The sequence below is a fragment of the Panthera leo genome, chromosome A1 (genome assembly GCF_018350215.1).
Source record: "Panthera leo isolate Ple1 chromosome A1, P.leo_Ple1_pat1.1, whole genome shotgun sequence".
Classification (NCBI taxonomy): Eukaryota; Metazoa; Chordata; class Mammalia; order Carnivora; family Felidae; genus Panthera; species Panthera leo.
This window is the reverse complement of record NC_056679.1, coordinates 236,318,324-236,342,818: the sequence shown is the minus strand read 5'-3', so window position 1 is coordinate 236,342,818 and position 24,495 is coordinate 236,318,324.

The following is a 24,495-nucleotide window of genomic DNA, read 5'->3' as shown; positions in this document are numbered from 1 at the left end:
TCGGCTCAGGTTATGATCTCACGGTGTGTGAGTTCGAGCCCTATGTCAGACTCTGTGCTGACAGCTCAGAGCCCGCTTCAGATCCTCGGTCCCCGTCTCTCTCTGCCCCTCCCTGGCTTGTGCTCACTCTCACTCTCAAAGTAGATCCACATTTAAAAAATGCCCTTTTCCTGTGAGGAACGTGTTAATCTTGGAAGGGGAGGTAAGGAAACATCAGGGCAGGTGGCTGGGACGCTTCACCTCTTGGTTAGGGCGTGACGGTCAGCCATCCAGCTAGACGAAAATGCTCTCCAGATATTCCACTGCTGGCTGGAATTTCAAGGATTTAATTCTCATTTTCCTGAGCCAAAAATCGGTGCCGGGGCCATGTGTTGGGGTAAAAGCAATTCATATTATGGGCAGTTAAAATGAATCTTACCATTATGCAGCCTTGAGGAGGTGACTTCAAAATGCCTTCCCGAGTGTGCGTGTTAACCATACGCACACGTGCGGGCAGACAGGGGAGAATGTGGTGGATTGGAAATCAGAGCTCCTGGACAGACATGTGATTACCTTGGACCCGAATTATGATAATCATCACTGCTGACATTTAACCAGCAAATGCTGGGTGCCAGGTGCTGTGTGCAGTTTACGTGCGGTAATGGGCTTGATCTGCCAGCAAGGTGGTGAGGTTGGGGTTCTTATTTGCTTAGTTTTAAGGGTGGGGAGACTGGGGTAAAGAGTCCCCCGGAAGCCTAGGGCTCTAACCGCCCCCTCTGTGCTGCCTGAATGCTACCCTCCCCTGGAATCGGAGAAGGAGTGGGGTGCCTTCTCTGCACCCTATCAGCGGGACTGTCTTTAGGGCCTTGGGAGCTCCTTTCTTTTGGAAACTGTCCCAGGACATGCGCTGCCGTCTGCTAGAGCTCCCCATTCCGAGGTGGGCCTCAGCCACCGTCAGGCCCTCCGCCACCCCTGGGAACAGAGCTGCTTCATCCCAAGGCCAGTGTCTTTTAAAAATCTGGTTGTGACTTTTCTGTCATCAGGAGGCAATGCAATTTTTTTTTTATCTTGGTGATGGCTTTTTATGCCCAAATAGGATGAGCTGGCCTGTCATTTCCTACATTTTCTCTGTGGGAAGGAGTCTCTTGTTTCCCATGGACACGGCCCCTGGAGTCCCACCTAGAACGGGGGACCCGTAGCCCTGCACACATGCGGTCAGTTCCTGCTTCCCGGCCGTCCAGGAGCCGCCTTCCCCGGGGCCCCGGCCCCGCGCTCCGCCGTGGCCCCCACTTCCCCTCTGCCTCTCTCCCAAACTTCTGTGCCTCTGTACACAGCAAGGAGGGTGCCAGACAGGCCTCCGCCCTCAACACCGCACCCGTCAGTCTGCGATGTGAGGGACCTCGTGGACGTCCCGGATGGTGCCTCGGTGTCAGGTGTTTACAGCCCGGTCAGTGGGGTGTGTGTGTAATGTGTGTGTGCCAGTGTGTGAGTGCACGTCGAGGGGTGGCTGGGGAAGGTGCGGGCCGGGAGAGAAGGGTGGGCCTTGCTCGCTCGGTCGGTGTAGCTGCCAACTCGGTAACTTAAGCCCACAGCCCTCGGTTTCCCCGTTTATCAGGGCGAAGCTGGGCTTCCCTGGAGGGCGTTTCCTCTCCAAACTGGCTTTGCCTCATACGCACAGCCTCACGGACTCTGCAAGGCACACAAAGCCTCGATTGACAGGCAGAGGAAGGAATCCCACAGGGCGGCGTGCACTCTGGGAGGACCCTCCAGTGTGTCTGTGGATGGAGAGGGGGAAGGAGGTTCCAGCCAGGGGAGCAGGGTGGCCAGTGTGAGCACATGGTGACCGTGCACCGGGCTGTGTGAGCCCCGGGTTAGCGGCTCCCAGGGGACTTTGGGGCGTCGGGAAACTTGCGGTGACGCGGAGGGGCAGAGAGCAGGGCAGACGTGGAGAGACCCGGGCAGGGCGCCAGAGGTGGCCGTGGCCTCCTGGTCTGCGGGGTGGTGGAACCTCAGGCCAGGTTCGGCTCCTGCCCAGACAGAACTGCGGTCTCCTCCCCTGGGACCAGCCCCCATCCCCGTGACCCCGCAGGGGCCGGAACTGGACCCCCCGGGGGGCTGCTGTTGTGTCATCCCCAGCATCCGGCCTCCCCGCGCCTCCTGGCCGGGCCACGGCCCGCTGTCTCCACCCGGCCCCCACCCCCACCACTGCCAATGCCACCTTTGCGTCCTTTGCGGGTGAACGGCTCCGCTTTCCTGAAATATTGAGACTGTGTGACCTTCTCGATGAGACAGATTTTACAGGGACCTGCTGAAGTGCGCTCGGCCGGTAGCCGTTGCTTTATTTCTGGACCAGTCCGGGCTCCACGTCTAAATGTGTGCAAAGCACTCCCTTCCTCGAGACATGTCTCGGGTCCTGGTATTGGCTGCTCTGCTTTCCTCCTGAGACGGAGGCCTTGTCCAGGGCGGGGACCTTTCTGCAAAGTGGCCTGTCCGTGTCGGGGACGGCGCGGATCTTGAGGGAAAGTAGCCCAGAACGCCTTCGTTCTCTGCTCACGTCTAGCCGTGCCCCGCACCGAACGCCCACCCCAGTGTTCGAGGGCAGCCCCGACTTCAGCTGTTTTCCTTGAATTCCCACTTAATTTTGGTGGTAGGGAAGGCGGTAATGAGGGGAAATGGAAGGTTAAAGCAGCGAGTTCCAAGTTACTGGAAATGCAGCCGGCAGAGGCGAGAAGCTCCCGTGGGGGCCAAGCGCGGCCGAGAGCTGAGCTAAGTGAGAGCGGCGTGCACAGGTATGGAGGTAATGACCTTCTTCCTTGGGGCATTTCCCGTCGACAGTGCCGGTCTTTCTCCTGGTCCTTGGGCCGCGCGCCTATGCGGCCTCACCCCCTGCAAAAGCAGTTTTGGGGATTTCCCAGGATTTAATAAGCACGCATGAGTCCGGAGACAACACTGGCTGGTTTCATTCAGGAGCCTGAGCTCTTCCATTTCCAAAAGATGTGGCACCTTCTACGGTAACTTTCCAAGAGCCTGCGGTGGTCGGCCCCTCTTTCTACTGGTGGAAACGCATTAAATACAACTTGTTACTTGCCTTTTGCCCCTTAGTCCGTCCTGACAGCATCCTTTGGGGGAGCGGCTGTCGTCTCCCAGGTCCCGGCGGGAGGGAGTCTCGGGGGGATGCTTGGTGCTCCGGTGTTCCTGGGGGCTGTGGGGATAGTTCCCTCTTCCAGCAGATGGAATATTTACATGAGAACAACTGGGGACTCTGTTCTTCCAACTTTGGTTTCAAATCCCGCCGGTTAACGCCATCGGTGAAAACAATTAACGTCTGTCTATTTCGGGATACAGGCAGGACCTTGTAGGAATCTTATTTAATTATGTGCTATATTAATGTTATATTGATTATGTTATTGCCTGTAAATCCACTTGCTTAATAAAGCTGCAGTCATTTTGCAATAAAGTTGTGTTTGCAGTCAATTAATGGGTGTCTGGGGGCAGACAGCTATGCGCGGGGGGCGTTGGCGCTAAGGAAAATCGTCCTGGGGCCGAAAACCATAGAAACCAACGGAGAAAAATCAGGTATTTATGTATCTATAGGAATGTATGCATGTATATGTATATAGCTGGATTAAGTAGAAAGGGAAAGCACATATCCCAGTGCACTTATTTTTAGCACATGGATCTGGATATTTATGAACAGCCGTCTGTATGGTGGACTTCTAAGGAGCACTGAGGCAGCGTCCGCACGTGGGGTGGGATAATGTGTGATTTAAAAAATACAAGAAACGATAACTACCAATATTGAGACCATGTGAAGGCGAGGGAACAAAGCATACTTTCATTGCTAATCATGTGAACATCCCCAGTCAGAGCGGCACATTCACCCGTTCGGAGGAAATGCCATCACCCCTCTGAAGATCACATCTGCCACCAATATCGTCTGGCATGTGGTCCGACTTTTATCTCTCTACCAAAATTTCATGTCATGATTCTCACATCTGATGCTCAATTCAGGTCACTACAAAATACGTACAACTGTTTCTTTCTTTCCCAACTTTCGTGATGTGTCCAAGATGTGTATCCTGATAACAGGACATGAAATAAATATTAAAGTTTGATGCGTATATTTTAATAATGCACCATAGCAAATGGAAAATAATCCATTCCCTAATGCAGATAGATACTTGATCGTTTCCATAAATGAAAGGGATATGTCAGGCATATAATGATGCTTAAGTGATTTGATTTGGGGGCAAGCCAATGGCTCTGTCTTGACAAAATGTATCTTTGGCTGTAAGAACGATGTCTAGGAATGTATGAGCTTGTGGTCAAAAATGTGACCTGTTATAATGGGGTGGAAGTCAGTGACCAACCTCATGTCACAGGAGGATCCCCCCCAAAATGCCAAACTTTGGGTGGCAGCTCTTGTCAGTGGCCAATACCACTAGACCGAAGAGAAAACAGTATTTCCTGCAGCATTCCAATCGGACCTTCAGCGAACGCATCCCTGCGGAGTTACCACGGACGCCTTGCGAGCCGGCTTTTCCTGCGCTCCCAAACTCCGCCAGCTCGGTCCACGCCGTCTTTTAACTGCACATGGATAGTCATCCCCAGGGGCTCCATAGGGCGTCCGCTTTTGCTGGGCTTCTCAGTCTACGGCTGTCATTCTTCCGTCACTGTCTGTGGTCCAGATGCGCACTCACCACAGAGTTGCAAGATGTCCGTGTCGGAGAACGCATGCTTCTTCCGTGTTAAACCGAATTTGTCTCCTTCTGGCTCTGAAGCACTAACCTGCTTGGTGATGGTGGGCAGACATTTTGAAATAAGACGAAGAAGGGAGGGCAGGCCATTCGCACCTGCCTGTTTGCGTCCAGTGGGGGCACGGCCTTGTAGCCGTCCGCCTCAGCGCAGGGCGGCAAGAGTGAGGCGGTGTTGCGACTTTACCCTTGGAACCCTCTCCGATAAGGGTGCTCGGCTCACAGGGAACCAAATGCCTTTAACTGCCACGTGATCCCCAGTTACTCTGCCCCGTTACTATTACTGCTGTAGGTAACCATTGTAAGGAGGGGCCAAGCCAGGGTTCCTTAGTCCTGGGATGTGAATCAAACAGAAATGTTACCAAATCGGAATGAATAGATCCTAATGTGTTTTCTGGACAGGGACTGAGAGGGACCTCGGATGAATTGGGGAGGTAGAGGCTGAAGGGCACAGAGGAGGGAGGCAGCTTCTGGAACGTTCTAGGGCCCATGTTGGGGACCTGCCTTCTTGAGGAGCCACTCCTGCCTCAGTAGTTCTACCGGCGAAGTTATGTCATGCTCAGTGGTCTGAGCGGGAAGAGGAGAGGTAACACGGCTCACGCGGAAATCACGCGTGCACATCCGATCACTGCCGAACACGAGCCCTGGGACCTCCGGCCACCCTCGGTTTTCGGAAAGTCCGAGGAGGGCGTGCCGGTGGGAGCGTGCACCACGGAGTTTACCTGGATGGGAGCCACTGCATTCTTCCTGGCTTCGCAGAGGCATTGCTTAGATTGACAAGAAGCCTGTTGCTGTCCCGTGCTTCGTTCTGCAGAGAGTTACTGAGCTGGACAGCATCCTGTTGTCGTTTGAAAGGAAGCATGCTCTCTGACTGTGCAATGGCGCCCAGATGATAGCAATCAAAAGGAAATAGAAATCTTAACCTTAAATTTAATAGCTAGAGGCTTCTGATGAATGACGCCCACTCAATGACATTAGTGTGAGCAACTGTGGCGTCCTTGGAGGCTTCTGGAGACAGCTAAGCTCTAGCAACCCCGCCCACCACTGGTGGGATGTTGGCCGCCACATTCATTAATTTTTTTTTTTTTGATGTTTATTTATTTTTGAGCAAGAGACGAGTGCTAACGGGGGAGGAGCCGAGAGCGAGGGCGACACAGAATCCAAAGCAGGCTCCACGCTCCAAGGTGTCAGCACAGAGCCCGACGCGGGGCTCAAACTCACGAACCGGGAGATCGTGACCTGAAGGGAAGTCAGACACTTCGCCGACTGAGCCACCCAGGCGCCCGTGCCACATTCACTCCAAGAATTTAGCTCCGGTATTGCTAGAGCTTGAATTGAGTTTTCCTATCCCTTGAAGAAAAATTTAAAATTTAGCAAGAAGGAACTCAAGAAGTTGGGAGTATGAGCAGAATGAGTTAGGGAGAGAGGTGAAAGCCTTCTGGGCAGAGGCGCACCCAAGAGGTAGCTGTGCAAGGAGCTGCCGACCACACACGCCATCCATCCCCGGGCCCAGAGTATGGTTGTGTCATGCTATGCTGACGACATGCTCAGGGCCAGGGGACTGCCGTGCATTTTGTTTTAAGTTGCCACCGGGATCAGAGACCAAACCACCTGCGTTTGTGAAAGGGCAGAGATGGACCGATCGCCTTTCCTGCCTTAGGAAGCCTGTTGGAAAAGCACTCTGCTCCCCAACCTGTCCGGTGTATGGGGAGAAAATCTGATTTCACAGCGGGATTTGTCGCCTGGGACCTGACCCTGGCTTCAGGAAATGGAAACCATTACATTGCAATCACAGGAGGGTAAAAAAAAAAAAAAATGTCTACAACAAACAGCCGATCACAGTAGGAAGCAAATACCGACAAATGAAATCTAGAACATTCAAAAAGCAACCAAACCCATGTTTTAGGGAAGTGGTGGGAGGTTGGGGTGTTCACCCAGAGCAGCCATGAGGGTATTGGGGTCACTGACAAGCAGCCCAAGCCACGTGCATCTTGGGGAGCTCGCTGGGGCCCCATTCCTTCAAATTGGGGAGCTGGGACATGCGGAGTCCTGTCATGGGAACGTGGACCTCCGGGGAGCCTAGAACATTGGATGACCCCACTCGTGACAGCAACTTGGAGCCCACCTTCCGGGGACGTGAGCCCCCGGGAACACAGCTTCAGGGGCCAGAGCCAACACTTGAGACACTTCCCACCTACACGCGTGAAGCAGGCTCAGGGTGACCTCGTGTAAAAGGTATAAAATCACGATCCATTTGGCATAGCCCCACAGGCCAGCGATGAAACAGGCCCTGTTTACTAGTCTTACAGGCTAGATAGGCAGAATAGACATTCCTCTTGGCGCTTTTTCCCATCGCTCAAAAGGCATGCGCCTGAAATATGTTCCAGTTTCGTTTAATGGGTTTCAGTAAAAGAAGACGGAATTCGAGGCGTTGTTTTTATTTTTTATTTTTATTTATTTTTTATTTTTTATTTTTTCGAGGGGTTGTTTTTAAATAAAATGATGAACTTATAGATGCCCAGTACAAGAGAGTGGCAGTGCTAACTGTGGAGGTCACAGGACGGAGCTGAAATGCCCAATCGTGCTAAGAGAAAAAGAACACGCCCCCCCCCCCCCCCCCCCCCGCCATGTGCTATCTGTGGTCCCTCGTGTCACCTAGACAGTCTGTGCAGTGAACCCCCAAGCTTCATCTCTTTTCAGACCTAGAGGAGCAGGTGGGGTCTGGAGAGCCAGCCCTGTTAATCTCAAAGCAAGTGACCTTTCTAAATCCATGGGGAGCCACTGGCCTCCAGCACGGCCATCAAGGTGGCTCTGTCTTTGACTTCCCCTCTGACCTCAGGCGCTGCCTTTTGGATCTGTTCTTAATCCTGCAGAAATGGCCTTTCCCCCAAGGCAATGGCACTGATTTTGACTTTCAACCCCAGAGCGATCCAAGGGCATTTTTCCTGTTTATGTTTTAAAAAAATAAATGAGAAAAACCTAAGAAGGGTAAGGACGAAGAGTACATAGAAGGGTGAGGAGAGAAAAGCACACTCAAGTGTTTCGGGGAAAGATACGTGTTTGCCACATTATTTATGAGAGTGAAGCATGAATCAACTTGAAAGTCTCAAAGGAAAACATTAATTCAATGGATTTTGATCCAACCACCCAATGGGAAAAGATACTGGCACTAAAAAGCAAGCTTCAAAAAAAAAACCACTTAATAATATGAGCATGTTTATGTGTTAATGACAAATGAAAAAAGATGGGTACTAACTGTGGTTATGCTTTGATCCCAATTCTCAAAAAATATACATGTAACCGTATTTCCATATTGACTCCCATATATACTGAAAAGAGCCTGGAGAGGAATTTGCAAAAATATTAAGTGTGCCTTCCCTCTTAAGTGGTGGGGTATTACTGATTTATGTTTCTTCTTTACACTTATATGAGTTTCTGACATCTTTTTAATGAGAAATAAAGTTTTTCAATTAGAAAAAAAAGTGTAATACTGAAAATATTTTTGAAATAAACTCCAAGTTATAAAATTAATTAAACGATCTCTTTCTGAGATCTGGGCTCGTGCACAGAATGTCCCGTCAAATCAGACATGATTCTTGCGTGTGTGTGCTCCAGCCCACGAATTCGTGTACAGAATGAACATGCTGGGAGCATAGACCCGCCGTCACACCGAGTGGGGCTGTGCTCCAGGGACAGATGACCCCCTCGCGGGACTGCGGGAGACTGAAAATGGAGAGCTCCCTACTCCAAGTGCTGCTTCGAGACGAAAGGCCATCTCATCCAAAAGCACACACACGCACACACACACACACACACACACACACACCATCTCCTATAAACATGCTTAGGCATAAAGATGTGCATCCCGACAGGACCCATCCCCACCCTCCCCAGATGCATGTCTCATAGGTGTTGAACTGCACAAAGCACCTGTAGGAGTTTGTCCGCTTCTAGTGGGATCTCTGTGGTAACAGTGGTCGGGTCCTCGCTGTCCCCCAACCCACAATATGAGTCACTAAGCTTATGTTGCAGATAAAAGCCTCCAATGGCACTTCTCAGTTTCCAAAAACAAACTGAGAAAAATTAATGTGTTAGCGATATGGCGAATTTTAAAAAGAGCTTTAGCAAAAAAACAAACAAACAAAAAAAAAAAAACACAGAATTTCCTGGCTTCTTGGGGAAAGCCTTCCTTCCCCTGCACTCACTCAGTCTCTGTTTCCTTCATAGGCAAGCACCGGACTCCCATTAACGCCAGGGAAACCATCCTGGGGGCGCAGCGATGATGACAGACGGTCCTGGGCTTTGCAGTCAATCCACGGGGCAAAAAACACATCGCTACTAGTTACGTTAGGAGATCCTGACTGATGACAAGTTAATTACAATTTCCATTTAAAATTTTTTTTTAATGTTTTCTTATTTATTTTTGAAGGAGAGAGAGAGACAGAACATGAGCGGGGGAGGAACAGAGAGAGAGGGAGACACAGAATCAGAAGCAGACTTCAGGCTCTGAGCTGTCAGCACAGAGCCCCATGTGGGGCTGGAACCCATGAACTGTGAGATCATGACCTGAGCTGAAGTCAGGTGCTTAACCGACTGAGCCACCCAGGCGCCCCTAAAATTTTTTTGGTTTAATGTTATTTATTCTTTGAGAGAGAAAGAGAGAGCACAAGCAGGGGAGGGGCAGAGAGAGAGGGAGACCCAGAATCCGAAGCAGGCTCCAGGCTCCGAGCTGTCAGCACAGAGCCCGACGCGGGGCTCGAACCCACGAACAGTGAGATCGGGACCTGAGACGAAGTCAGATGCTTAACCGACTGAGCCACCCAGGTGCCCCAACAATTTCCATTTGTAAATTTACCTTGTTCAGTTCTCTCTCACTGAATCCTTTCCGGAAGTCCTCTCTGGAAGGTTCTTCTCATTACTGGCACACACGCTTATTTTACACTCCCCAGTCACGGGAGAAAGCGAGCTGCGTGGAAATGCACGGACACGGGGGTGCAGAGCTTAGGCTGTGCTGAGGCCTCTGCTCCTGGGACACCGGCTCAGCCCCTCCCCCACGTCTTAGATCGGGACAGGATCCTGGTGTCATTTAGTGCAATGGAGTCAAACCCAGTTTTCTTTTCTACAAGTACAAAACAGACAATTTCATAGCCCCTAAATAAACACGTGTGCATTGTACCCATACGCGTATGTTCATACGCACTTAGGACTGAAGAAGTCAATGTGTACAATGAGGTGAGACTGCACACCACTGTGATCACAGCGCGTAGCACGTCTTCTGTACGGGATGACGTTCAGGTACGAGTGGAAGGAGCGCTGACGACATTTGCTGTCCCACGGTACTGTCCTCGAGACACAGGTGGCCCCGGGCTTGGTGAGCAGACCCGTGGTGATGCCAGAGACCCAGGCCCTCCATTCTTTCTGGCCTGCCTCCTTGGCCAGTGGGAGGTGAGGAGATGTGTCCATCAAGGCCACAGTCAAGCCTGGGCAGTTCCAGGGGTCATATGCCTGTGACCTCAACTTTCAGGGAAGACAGATGTTGCCTCTTGAACTCCTGGGCTTTTAGAAGCAAAGGAAGCCTTTCCCAGAAGCCTAAGGGCAGGTTGTTCTTTGGGTTGACCTGGCCCAGACGGGATTCTGTGCCATGTGAAGTTTGTCCCGGAGACATGTCACTGGGGTGCATGGGGTGGGGACAGGTGGAGGGGCGAGCCAAGTGTTAGCCACAATGCCTGCCCACCGTTCCCTCTGTCTGTGAGATTCCACGAGGCCAGTGAGATTAGACATCCATGGGACTCTCAGCAAGACTTCACATCTACGACGAACCTACTCCTGTCTGGAAGTCTAGCCATGCTCTGCCTACAGACGTAGACAGAGCAACACAAGACACACTTAGGGACACAACTCCTGTGTGGGGTCCATCCAAGCCCATGGTCAGCCACGGGGAGCCACGGATGGAGCTGAAGCATGGCTTGCTGTCTGTACCTGTGAATTGTTCTCCCATTATTGTGACCCCTGTACATTTCTTTCCTGAAGCCGGGCACCCCTACTCCCGCTGACGGCCCGTGTCAGACAAGAGCCCCTTCAGCCTCCGACCACCAAGCCGGAGCCCCCAGACCTGCCCTCCCTGTGACGGGGAGGAAGCGTCCCCACACTGAGACCAGAGGCCGCTTTCCTGCCGGGGACCACATACCCTTCCTTGTATCAAGTCTCCGCTTTGCCACATACAGCCTCTCTCTTCTGCAGTATTTTCCGTCTCCTGGATTGTTTTCATGCGCACGCGAACATATTCTAAGATCTTCTTCTAAAACCAACAAACAGATGCCCCGCTGTCTTGATCTTATGCCCTTGTTCAGTTTGACTGTGTCTTCATTCCAAACGCCTTGGGATGGCTGCCCCGCCGTCCCTCCGCCCCTTCCTGCTGTTCTCTCCTGAGTTGCCTTGAAGAAACCGCGTGCCTCACCTCTCTGCCTACCCGGCTTCTGCCAAGGCCACCGTGACCCCCCGTCAAGCATTGTGCTGGCGTCCTTCCCCTCTGTGCCCCTTGGCACCGCTGGTCCTCTGGCTGCAAGCACTGTCCCAGCTTGGCTGCCAGCATCGCTCACCTGTCCCTTGTCCTCGCCAGCTCCCTGGCCGCCTCTTTCCCGTCATTCCTACTGGCTCCTCCTGGATGCGAATTCTGGGGCGATTCGAGGGTGTCTTCTCACGCCCAGCTGCACTGTCCCTCAGCGACTGTGTCCACTTGGCCACCCTAAGGAGCATCACTGTGCACAGAACTGTGGATCAAGTAGCCTGGGCTTGGCTGAATGCCCCTGCGTGGTTGCACGTCCGTGTCCCACGGGCACTGCAGCCCCAGTGTCCAAAGGTGTCCTTGATCTCCTTTGCCTCAGACCTGCTGCACACGTTCTCTACCTTTCGAAATGAACAGGTCCGCCGTTCTCCCGTGCTCAGGTGGGAAACACAGGGCTAACTCTTTCTTTCACCCCATCGCCTGCCCCCAACACCTCTCTCCCTGATCCCGGGCCCCTCCCTCACCCACGGCCTGTCCCCTGCGCCACCTGCTCTTACCTGGGTTACTGGAAAAGCCTGTTGGCCTCTCCTCTTGTCTTGCCGCTTGACGGTAAGGGCAGCCAGGGAGGGCTTTTCAAATGTAACTCATATCACATTTCACATTATTCTGATCATCATGTGCTCCCAGTGGCTGTCCCTTGGCAAAAATAAAGTGCACACACACACACGCACACTCACACACTCACACACTTTCCGCTGTGGTTCTCACGAGAGAGCACGAAGTGTCCGTTTTATCAATGGAAAAAAACCCTGAGCCCTTTCTGGCCATAACGTGCTCAGGCCATCACGTAATCCCGTGTGTAATAATAACTAAAGTTTTAAACCATTCAATCCCTGTGTGGCAGGAAGAGTTCCAAGGCAGGTGCTATTATTATTCCCATTCTGCAGATGAGGACACTGAGACTGAGATGCTTCGTGAGCTGTCCAGGTGACACAGCCACAGGCACCGGGGCCCCGTGGTGAGCCCGTGCAGCCCGGTTCCAGGCAGTCGGACCCTGGATGGGGGAGGTGAGCACACTGGAGACTGAGCCGGGAGAGCTGCGCTGGACGTCTATGGAGGGGAAGGGGCAGCCCGCCCACGGGAGCTCCCAGGGATGCGGGGAGGGGCCGGGCAACTAGGGATGGGACCCCAACGAGGGAGTGTGACTGGGTGAAGGCAGCCGGCTTACTCCTGTGGACAGCGCTCGGGGGCCAGGGAGAGGTCCTCTGGTCCTCACCAGCTGCCTGAGCAACGCATCTCTGCCTCCACTGGGGACCCCACGCTGTTGGCACCAAAGCCATCACGTCACTGCCACGCTGAGCACGCAGCCTCCATGCCCGTCGGTATCAGGAGAAGAAAAATGCTTTCTGTTCCACGACCACCTGTGGCTGCTACAGGCTCACTTCCCTGGGACAGACCAGCCTCCTTCGCCACCCTGCGCCCTTGAGTTTGTGTTATCTCAGAGCCACAAGCCTCTTCTCCAGAAACGCCCAACTGGCACTCATGCCTTCTTGCATTATGAATGGAAACAACGTGCCTCTTTTCCTGGGGAATTTTGAGGACTAACCAGTGGAATTGAAAAGGGTGATTTGGTCATGGGGGTAAAGCGGCCTTTGCTAATGAAATGGGTTTGCGTTTCCTGTGGCCACACCCAGGGCCGCTTCTGTCCAGCTTTCATGGTGAGTTATGTCATCTGAGCCCAGGGAACCGAAGGAGATGGTTCGAGAGGTTAACGGGAGGGAAGGGAAAAAAATTGATTCTTCCACCCAAAATGCCGTCATTGCGTTGATAGCGGCCATTTTAAGATTACAAATCTTCCTATGCTGTTGTGTCCACTTCTGCCAACAGAGTTTATTTAATTTTTCCCCCTACCGGATGCAGAGATCGTGATTAATCAGCTAGCTAAGCCAGGTTTTATGAGATTGGGTTCTCCATAGCTACAAATGGGTCGTGGTTGCTGTTTATCCTTACGGTCGTGGCATCAGCAAAACACAAATAACGTGAAAAGCTGTAGCTGAAAAGTGGTTTCGAATGGAACGTAGACGACGGTTTAGTGGGTAGGTCAGTCAGAGCCCGTGTGGCGGTGTTGACAGCAGGGTGTGGCCAGAGTTCTGTCATGCTGTCCTGGGCTATGTGACCCCTCGCTCCTATGAAACAGTGGGATGTCAGTCTCCGATCGTTCTGGAGTTTTCATGCTGGGGCCCAGGGGCGGCATTATGGTGAGAAATTGGACTGGGGTTGTGTCTCGAAACTGTTTCCGTGGCGAGAGATTTTATTTAGTTAGTTTTATTTGGGACATTTTTGGGGGGACCTGATGGAGACTCAAGGGACTAGGCCTTCTCTTCTTCTGCTCCTTGTGGCCGCTCTGCAGGTACACATCTCCGAATTCCAGAGGCTACCTGCACAAGTGGACACGTCATCTTATAGACAGAAGCCACACGTGAACACCCCCCACCCCCGCTCTTCCCCAGCTGTGCTAGCATCACAACGTGGGGCCTGATGTGAGGAGCTCAGACGTCAACCAGCCTTCTTTAGACGCCTAGGGCTCTACCGCCAAGACCTCTGTATTCTCAGACTCTCAGGCCACGGCCGTGTCTTACTCTTCCTTTGTTGTAATTTCCATCTTCATTCGGATGGTTTCTAAGATACTGTTTAAAAAAAGCCTTTACCCGGAAGTAATTACTTCTTTCTCAACAATGTGCCAAAAAGTGGCTCTGAGTTTCTGATGAAGTTTATTTTTTAGAAATATTTTCGGGTTGACTCTCAAAACACGTTTATATAGATTCACAGCTGCTAGCTCCCCGGGACTTTTACCTTGCTCCCCCTTTCCCAGGGAGACCAAGGCCCCATCCTCTGGGCCGAGACCATGACCATCTGGTGCAGGTTTCATCTCTGGCATCTGGAACGTTCAGACATCTCCTCAGGATGGATGTGTGCAGGAATCACAGGAAAACCTGGGGACGGAGATGATTCATTCAGAACCTTTTAGAGCCTAAAGCGGGTGGTATTTTCTGAGAAGCTCTTTGAGGTGCGTCAAGTTGAAGCAATCAAAAAACAATCAGTCACAGTGAAAAATAAGGCTATGAACTTGACTTCTACCTGTATGCAATACATTAAGCCTAATGGAGATATCCAAAGCATGCATTTGCTCTAGTGAGTTTATTTCCTTATTTCCCATCTATTCTAGAAATGGTCTCAGATGCTTACAGTAAAGGCAGAGCTACAAGGTTAGTAAAGTATGCCTGTAGCATCGGGAACGTGGAGAGTAGAGCCAAATGCACCGACATTATGGTGTAATAGGGGTGTGGCACCAAGAGCAAAAAAAGGCAACACACAACATGGGACCCACTCACTCGACAAATACTTGTTTAAACCCTGTTACGAACCACACTCCGAGGTGCGTGATATGGCGAAGGACAAAGGACTCATTTGTTGGGAATCATCCTTCCCTCTTCCCCTTTCCCCAAAAGACAAATGTGGCTTTACTGAACCACACTGGTAAGTGACTGTGGAGACTCTAGAATATTGCCCCGTGGATAAGGGGATGTATTTCTCCCCTCTAAAATTTGAGAACAGATATTCTGAATCACCTTCACCATGGAAAAACTTCAGTATCAAGGCCACGGAACGTGCCAGTGTGAGTGACGGGGTCCCTGGGGTGGATCTCACGTTTGCCCAGAACACACACACACACGGATGGACAGCACTCTGTCACAGTTTAGGACATATGGCATGGTTTGTATGATGAAAATAATTTTATTTTTATTTTATTTTATTTTATTTTATTTTATTTTATTATTTTATTTTATTTTATTTTATTTTATTTTATTTTATTTTATTTTATTTATTTTTTTCAATATATGAAATTTATTGTCACATTGGTTTCCATACAACACCCAGTGCTCATCCCAAAAGGTGCCCTCCTCAATACCCATCCCCCACCCTCCCCTCCCTCCCACCCCCCATCAACCCTCAGTCTGTTCTCAGTTTTTATGAGTCTCTTATGCTTTGGCTCTCTCCCACTCTAATCATTTTAAAAGCCATACTGTAGGGGTGCCTGGGTGGCTTAGTTGGTTAAGCGTCTGACTCTTGATTTCGGCTCAGGTCATGGTCTCACAGTTCGTGATTTGGAGCCCCATGTCGGGGGGATTCTTGCTTGGGATTCTCTCTCTCCCTCTCTCTCTGCCCTTCCCCCTGCTCCCTCTCTGTCTTTTACCCAAAATAAATAAATAAACTTTAAAAAAAATTACAAAAAGACCTAATGTAAAGTATGGACTTTGGGTGACAGTGACTTGTCCAGGAAGGTGCGTTGATGGTGACAGGTACACTGCTCTGGGGTCGGGTGTTGATGGCGGGGATGCAGTGCGTGTGTGTGGCGGGGTATATGGGAGCTCTCTGAGCTCCCGCTCAATCTTGCCATGTACCTAAATCTGCTCTACAAAGTACAGTCTATTCAAACATCGACAATGACAGCAGTGATAAAAGTATTCGAAACCCAAGGTTTCCCTCACCGTGTTCTCCGGCCTCAAATCCGCACCCTCGCTGGCCCCCCTTCCCCCGTGCCACGTCTGTGCTGCCCCCTTCCAGTTCTGCCCTCAGCTATTGAACTTCAGATCTTTCCGTCACGTGTCAAAATAAATACAGTCTCTCAGTTATAGGATACCTTTATCCTCCCTCGCTGCCCGCAGACTTCACAGGAGACCATACCTTTCGTCTCCACAAGAAGAAAGAAGGCTGTGATCTCCATATTGCAACACTTTTATTTACCTTATCTGTAATATAATTAATAGATGACTATGCGGCGATCAAGGCCGTTTCAAAGAGAATGAGACAGCTTCATATGAAACTTGCTCTTTTGAATCAGTCCAGGACTCTATCAAAGTCTGTGTGATAATTTCATGTAAATCCTGGTGTTCGAATCTGTATCTTTTAACCTGTACCTACCATTTTTAACACAGTGCATTTCAAAGACATCGGAGCCTGGTCTAATTTGTATTACAGAATTTTAGTGTAATCGGCAAGCAGCACATCACACCGATTTCTTGAAATTACTGTGGAAGCTCCTTATAAAGACATTCACGGATGTCTCAGATGGTCCTCTCACAAGGGCTATGATGGGGGAAACCACATCCTTAGGTTAACACCTTCTGGCTTCCTGCAGTCAAGATCCTGCCATGGATATTTGGATTGTGAAACAGGTCCGGAGGTCTTATGGCGTCTAGAGTTGCCCCACCACGGGCACGAACAATTGTAACCCGTCACCATTTGGACCTCCAGTTATTGGTTTATCGATTCTCCTTTGCTTAATTGGGACAAATAAAGTATTTTACAAATTTTGATTCCGTAAGCATTACTGTTCCTCTCATCGGTCCATCTCCTGGGCTTTCGTACTCATTCACTCACCAGTGCAACTTACAGCCACAGACATTTACGTGCTCACAGGTCTGGAGGCCAGAAGTCCAAAGTTAAGGTGTCATAAGACTGTGCTTCCCACCTCTTTCAGCTCAGGGTGGCTCCAGGGGGTTCTCAGTTTGTGGCCGCGTCACCCCGGTCCCTGCCTCGGTCCTCACCTGGCCTCCTTCCCTGTGTGTCTGAGGCTCAAATCTCTCTGTGACTCCCTCATGTAAGGACACCTGTCATGGGATATAGAGCCCAGCCTCAGCCCAGGATGGTCTCATTCAGAGACTTTTAACTATCATATTTGCAAAGACCCTTTTCCCAAAGAGGTCACATTTATAGGTTCTGGGGAGTTGGGGCTTGTGCTTAACATTTTGGGGGACACTACTCAACCCAGTGCACTGGCAAAGTTCTGGGAATAAGTCTTCAGCCTCCAGGCCCTCTTTAAGTGTGAAGACACATTTTCCTCAAGTTTGCAACTCTGGGGTCCTGGCAGAAGCTTCCGGACAGGAGGCCAGTCCCACTACGCACCCCGGAGCGTGGCGGCACCCCGTGCCATCCTCACTGGCCCCGGGCCTGGTACAAGCCTGCCCGCTGACTCTGCCCCAGCGCGAGGGGCTCGGAAGGGCCGTCTGCCCCATCGTGCCGAGGGGAGCGAGCCTCGAGACCTGACCTGAGCCGGGAGGACGGTCCTGTCCCTGCCGCCACTCAGTCACGGTTCACTGGACCTGTGTCCCTGGGCCTCACCCCTGCTGCCCCGGGACGTCCTGGGGGAGGACGCTTGCCCTGCTGCTGGAAAAGGGGCTTCTTGGGAGGCAGCCAGCTCCTAAACTCACCCCCCGCTTTCAACAACCCACGAAGGGAGAAGCTGGAAGGAGAATGAGTTAGTACTCCTGACACCCAGGAGCACCTGGAAAGTGAGGTGTGTGCAGAGCACCATCCGGGGAGCACTCAGCTCTGACCCGAGGCCTGTGGAGCTGGGAGCGGGGAAACGGGAAAAGCACTTGGTTGCGTGGGCCCGAGGGGGGGGGGCGTGGGGGAGGGGAGCTCTTATGGGAGCTGTGGGGGGAGGGGCATTCTTGGGGGGCAGTGGAGGGAGGCGATGGAGGTTGAGCCTTGCTGGGTGTAGACTTCTTGAGTCTTGTGGAGTGAGGACCCTGGGAGTGTCTTCTTGGTGGAGGCCCCAAGAGCACATGTCGCTGTCGCGAGGGGATTACAGTCCACGATGAAGGGATTTAGCTAAACTGCCCTTCGGAATGTTGCTTTTAAGCGGTAACGTCTTGCACTGAATGGCTGGGCTGCCTGTGATCTGGGTGCAGAGTCACCCCCTCCTCATGTGGCCCAAGCTGAAACCGGGGCGGGGGGCGCCTTTGACTCTGAGAAACACTTTGGTGGAAACCACCTGGGCACCGCCCTCTCTCCCCCTGCGCACCCCCCCCCCCCCCCCGCGGGCCCACCCCCGCACTTGTGTGCGGTCGGTCAGAGCCCTTGGAGGGGCATCCGGCAGTCCCCCCTCGTGCCCGCGGGTCCGGGCTCCTGTTGGTCACGTGGTGATGGAGGCCCTGCCGCCCCTCGAGGTCAGGGTCCTCCCCAGCAGTCAGCCCCTGCCACGCTGGGAAGCAAAGCGGGCAGCAGGGAGGCACGTGTCCACCGTCCTGCGTGGACCAGGAGGGCCCAGTGGCTGAGCCCAGGTCTTCCTCCCGACCCCGTCTGTAGGGACGGGCTGGAGCGGCAGGGCTGTCCCGGGCCCCCTGGCGTTGCTGGAGTGGCCCCGTCTCTGTCTTTGCCCCTCGTTCTCCAGCAGCGGTCATTTGAGCTGGAAAGCTGGTGGAGTACCTAGAGTCCAGAAATGAGTAGAAACCGTGCCGCTGGCCTGAAGCATTTGGAAATCTCCACCCTGCCTTTGGAGTCCCCGTTTTGGATGCGATTTCTGTCAGGGGCCGTGACATCAAGCCCCCGAGTGCTGCGTGTGCCTCTGGAGGACAGAGGTCAGAGGTCAGCATCCCCGCGGAGGACGACACGGATCAGTGTCCCCAGTGCAAGCCCAGGACATGGGCTCCCCAGCCTCGATGGAGGGACCCTGGAGAAGGCTGCGTGGACCTGTCAGGGGTAGGCTGCCTGCACCCCCTTCCTCATCACAGGAAAACAGCTTGGGCATTGGGCTCCAGAGGGCCGGCTGGGCAGGGGAGGCCTGGGGCGGGGGCTGGCAGAGACCTTCGCTGCCACGTTCCTCTCCCGGGATGCCCCCCGCCCCCCCAAGGGCCTCAGCTCTGTTTCGCCCCCTCGCCCAGAAGGGGTGCCCAGGTGGGTACTGTTTCCAGAAGTGTGGAAGCTTTCCTGCAGCTTTTAGTTCGTAAGTGGGAGCTCGCGGAGCTCTCGACCCAGAAAATGCATCTCATATCCGGCTGTTTCGTGATAAAAGATGCTTTGTACAAGGCAAGGATGTAAGTGGGGATTATTTCTCTTAGCAAAGGCTTTTTTCATGGTCGGCCTCAGCTCTTTGCAGTGCACGAAGATGCTCTTTGTGACATTCCCCAGCAGCGGCGAGGGAGTGCCCTGGACGCGCCATTTCTTCCGGGGCCCGAGGAAACGGAAGAGATGGCCATAGGTTGACTTACCCCTCCGTGTACTCTCTCAGGTACACAGGGGTCTCAGGGCAGAGATGGGGCTTAATCTTTAGACGGCGCTTGCCCTCCGCCCCCTGTTCCCCACGTGAGGACCGGGGGCGAGCAGCAGCAAGCCCAGCTTACGTGTGTCAGGAAGAGGTGCTCCTCCTCTGGGGCGCTCTTGCCGTGGCGCAGAAGGACCCCGAGGCAGACGGATGTGGGTGGCAGTCGCTGCTGCCCCCTCTAGCAGCCTGACCTCGGGAAAGACGCCGAGCCTTTGGTGTCAGGAGCCCCTACCCACCTGAGTGCCCAACGGGACGATGAGGGGATGAGCCGTGGGCTGCTCCTCGCACAGCCTCTGGGGCATAGTAGGTGCTTCACAAATGTTGGTTCCCTTCTGCGTTTTTCTGTTCCCTCGGAGGGAGAAGTCGTACAGATGAGGACCATTCAGCAGTCTGGCGAATGGTCAGCACCTCTCTTGACGGTTTCCCGTCTCCGGCCACAAGGTTTGGAATTCTAAGGGGGTTGATGAGCTTGTCCTCAGGGGTAGTGGGGAATCTCTTCCAGTCGTGTGGGTTCCTTTGTTCTCTCCTCTCCCCTCTGACCCCTGCAGGGGTCCGAGAATCAAGGGCTAGCCCGGGTACCCCCCGCCCCCCACACAGTGTAGTTCTACCACCCTGGCTCTTGACGGGTGGCTGTCAGGAGACGCTCAGCTGTAATCGGAGTTTAGTTCCCGTTGACCTGATTCCTCAGCAGAGTCAGGCATGTGGCAATACCCACTCCATCACAGGGCCAGAGAGGCAAGGCTGCGCCATGTGACTTCGGGGTGAAGCTGTCCCCACACGCGAGGACTGGAGCTCCCGGCAAATGGCTCGTGCGGCTCAGAAACCCCACGGACACTCCCGATGGAGCTGAGGGAGGAATTAGAAGGAATGGCAGTGGCTGGGGTCCAGGGGTAACAGGCAGGGACAGTGGAGGGCTGTGTCCTTCTGTTGGTGTGGGGACATCCAGCTGGACTGCCCAAGCCCTTCCTGCCTTTACCTGGAGCTGGGATGGCTCCCTGGGTGCCCAGCGACGAGCGCTTCCTGCTTCCTTGCAGGTGAGACACAGACTTGCAATCCTCTGGGGCATTTTCCACCCTTTCCATCTTTCAGGATCTGATGCTGCCTTGTCTTGAGGGCACACTTATCTTTTGTCACTTTGAGTAGTAACGAGTCAATTCTGCTAGGAAGTTAGCAAAAGCAAAGTTTTCCCTTTGGAGAAGATCTATCACGCAAATGGCTGCCTTGGATGTCAGGCAAGTCCAGGAGAAAGTCATTAAAGTTTGCTCCTGCCTCCTGCCTGGTGTCAGCCTCATTAGCTGGGCTGGCACATGGGGGACAGCAGGACAAAGGGCCATGTTGTCGGGTTGAAGGTGGGAAGGAGGGGAGAGAAGTAATGTCTTTTATTTTTCTGTTGAATTAATTCTAATTTCTACAGCAATGCGTAACACATTTTTGGGGACATCCAAGTAACCCCAACTAAACATTAAAGCCATGCATTGCTATTCTGGGAATGAAAATTGAAAAGCATTGCTACTTTTGCACAGTCTAAGTCATTATAATTTTATGACTTGGGTTAACATTGAGCTATAAAATCCAGTAAATAACTGTTAAAAGCAGAGTCATTTGCTCAAAAATATTTTACGAGCTTCATTTTTGGAATGGTTGAACTTTCCATGAGATTTCCTCCCCTCCGTGTACACGGAAACTTTGTGTTTGGTACAACTCTGCGTGGTAACAATACTCCTCCTTCCTGACTGCTTGGACGGATGGATCGGAGGTGGTTGTTCTGTGCCTGGAGGATGCAACCAGCCATGCTGTTTTTCCCCACTGTTTTCCAGAAGAAACCATGGTTGTATTCTCGGCTCTGTGCTTTTAGTTGGGGTTACGCCTAAATATAAATCATTATAGCCATCTCGGAGGCTCCCAGCTCGTGAGAGCCTGCCCTGCTTTCCGTTCTTGGCAGTCAGGAATGGTGAACTTGACCCACCAGATACTCTTTTGCACTTGGAAATCTATGTGGGCGAGGTGCAAAAAACACCTTTTGCCTCTGCACAGGTGATGTGTTACAATGGAACATCGGGGGCGGGGGATAGGACCCTGAATCCTCCTATGCTGCTGGAACACGGTGGGTTCTCTGCTCATTGTTTCTTACAGATCCTCTGTGCTTGGGAGGCACATGGAAACCCTTCAGTCCCAGTAACGAAGCAGTCCGCGTGGGCATTCGGCTGCGCTGCACAGAAGAGGGCGTCCAGGAAAACCATTTGGTCGAAGACCGAGATGTCCCTAGATACCTACTCCAGGGGCCATCATCCAGGAAGGGAGTCCATGCTCCTGGCATCCTGCCCAGCCCATTGTGGACAAGGTGAAGTTGACTACTTACAAAAACTCTGTGGGTGGCATGAACCCGTCTTAGAGATGCTCAGACTGAGGGGCTGGGGCTGAGGAGCTTCCCGGAGTCATACAGCTGGAAACCGGCAGGGACACACTTGTGTGGCCCTCACCGTGTCCCCGTGATGGTGACACGGTGTCTGAGCAGACTGCACTGTCCATCCCGTCTCAGTGCCACTGTGTCCCCTGAGGTCCCTGGGGTCAGGCCGGCCACTCAGCTCCATCTGGGCCTGATCCGTGCCGCGTTCCGGATGTGCCCATGCATTCTTGGGTGCCTAACACGATTCCCGGGTAGCTGTTTGTGCGGGTAGACTTCAAAACACTGTGTGCTTGTCTTGACTCCAGCCTCACTCCTTAACTAACCTTGGCATGTAAATTGTAAATCCAACCTTTTTAGCAAGTAAACTATCCAATAGGTGAGGTGTTTTTTATTGCCATCATTTTGCTTTATATATGGCAACCCCTAAGGGGTGTCTGGTTGGCTCAGTCGGTGGAGCATGGGACTCTGGATCTTGGGGTCATGGGTTCAAGCCCCACGTTGGGCATAGAACCTCCTTAAAAAAATAAACATAAAAAAGGTAAACATATGGCAGTCCCCGTGCCAGGACTTGTGGCGACAATAGAATTCGGCATTTCGGTATTTGGAACATGCTTGAAAAGGCAGTAGTAAGACCTTCCGTGGCTACTATTGTCCCCGTACGTTCCCGTTGAGTTTTTACTAACATACCTGGCAAAGTAGTTGCTGCTGTTTTCCCACTATTTCATCTGGGGAATATTTGCCCTTGACATGACTCTGTTCAGGAGGACGAGGAAGCGTTGGCGGTCCAAAGAATTCCCTGGAGAGACTAAACACGCGAACGTTTCCATCTGGAACCCTCTGGAACCCTCTGGAACCCTCACCCCACATTTATTTGTCAGTGTCAAGCATCCGAAGCGATCGCAGACCCTGATGTTCGACGACATTCCCTTTAAATGAAGGTATCTTGAAACGTGTAATCTTAGAGTGAGCGTTTCTGTCCTAGACACCGCTTTTCTCCGCCCACAATATCTTGTAACGTCGATCGTGGCGATGGCTGGGAAATGGGGAGTGAGAGGCAGTCACCTTATGAGCCCACAAATGCACTGAGGTGTCCTGCAGTAGGTGATATGGGACGAGAAGCTGGCAGAGGGAAGGCCTCTGGGCGCTTTCATCGTGGGCTCAGGTTTAGATGACAAAGCCACCCACTGAACTTTGCTCTTCCCGATCATTAAGCTTAGGTGCCCGTATTTCACTTCCGATAAAGAGGTAATCCCCCTGTAGCTTTTCAGAACTATAAAATACCAAACCTGGAGCTCCCCAGACGGGCTTCCTCGGCACCACCATTAGAACATCCTGGTTAACTTAGCCTATGGCACTGGTTAGAACTTACCCTGGGAAAAATATGACAGAAAGACCAAGTTGGAAGGAGAAAGGAGTTTTACGCGGGGAGCCCGTATCGTGTGTGAGATTCCTTTTATGAACGTAGACTCAGAGGCGGTCCTACGGGTTGCTTTTATGGTTTTATAAATTGCACTTCAGAAATCATTATCCCTGTTTTGTTCCTGTTTCCTGGCTTCCTGACTTTGTAAGAGGGGCAGCTTAGGACACGGGGCGGGGGGGAGCGGACAGGTGGAGCGCACTCCCAGACCCCCATTTTTATCACCTCCTTCATCCCCAGGAACCCCGGGGGGCAAATACGAGAATAACCCGTTTACAGGTGACGAAACTGAGCACGGGAACGCTGCAGCGTATCCCTCGAGGCCTCGCTGTCCTGGAGTATGTGCCAGCCCTGAAAACAGCCCCCGGGAGTGCTGGAGTCTGAAATCACATTTTTTCCATCGCATCACACGTGCGAGGAGACGCACACAACCCACTGAGAAATAGGGCCCATAGTGATGAGACCGCCGGGGGTTCTGCGCGTCGTGCGACTACATCTCATTCTTCGTTAAATCCCGGGCAGAACTCCGTGATAACGGCGACCAGCCCCCCTTCGCCCGCCATCAGGGCCCCACTTAATTCTCCTCGTGGGGAGAGGGACATGGGAAGTATCGAAAAGCTATTCACCACGTGCCTTTTATGGCCTAACAGAGATGTCTGAGTTTGTCCATTTTTCATGGCCTTCATCTGAATCCAGATAGTAAACGCTATGTCAAGATTTAGAGCCCAGGAAATAAGTCCATTACCATTCTCAGTGGGTGCCACTTATTTGCCTCTAAACCACATCTGTTGAGATGAAATGGTGTTCCCGGGGCACTTGGCCGCCTTGTGGCTGCACAGTTGTTACAGGACGCGGAGCGCTAGGCCGGCTTGGAGCCCCCAGCCGCCCGGGCTCCTCCAGCCCCCCCACCCCCGCCTGGACCCCGAGCTAGAAGCAGGGCGGCTTGCTGTCCACGGGGGCGGCACGGCCACCACGCTGGTCCGGCTGTCCTCCAGGACCAGTCGGGTCCCAGTCTGGCACTAACCAGATTCGCAGGCAACAGAGTTTTCCTGAGATGAAACGTCCTGCACGATTTATAATCAGGAAACCGAATGCTGTTCCGTGGGGTACGTCCCGACAAGGAAATGGGAAGGTCCTGCCAGACACCAGCCAACGCACCCGAGAGAGGATTCCCGTCCCCACCCTCTGTCCTTACGCGGCCGTTCCCACACGGCCGGGCTCTGCGTTTTGGCTAAGACGGCCACTGGCTCACAGGTGGCTGAAATTCATTCTTCTTACTTCGTGGCTGTGCTGGCCACTGGGTCACAGTTATACTTTTTTTCTTGG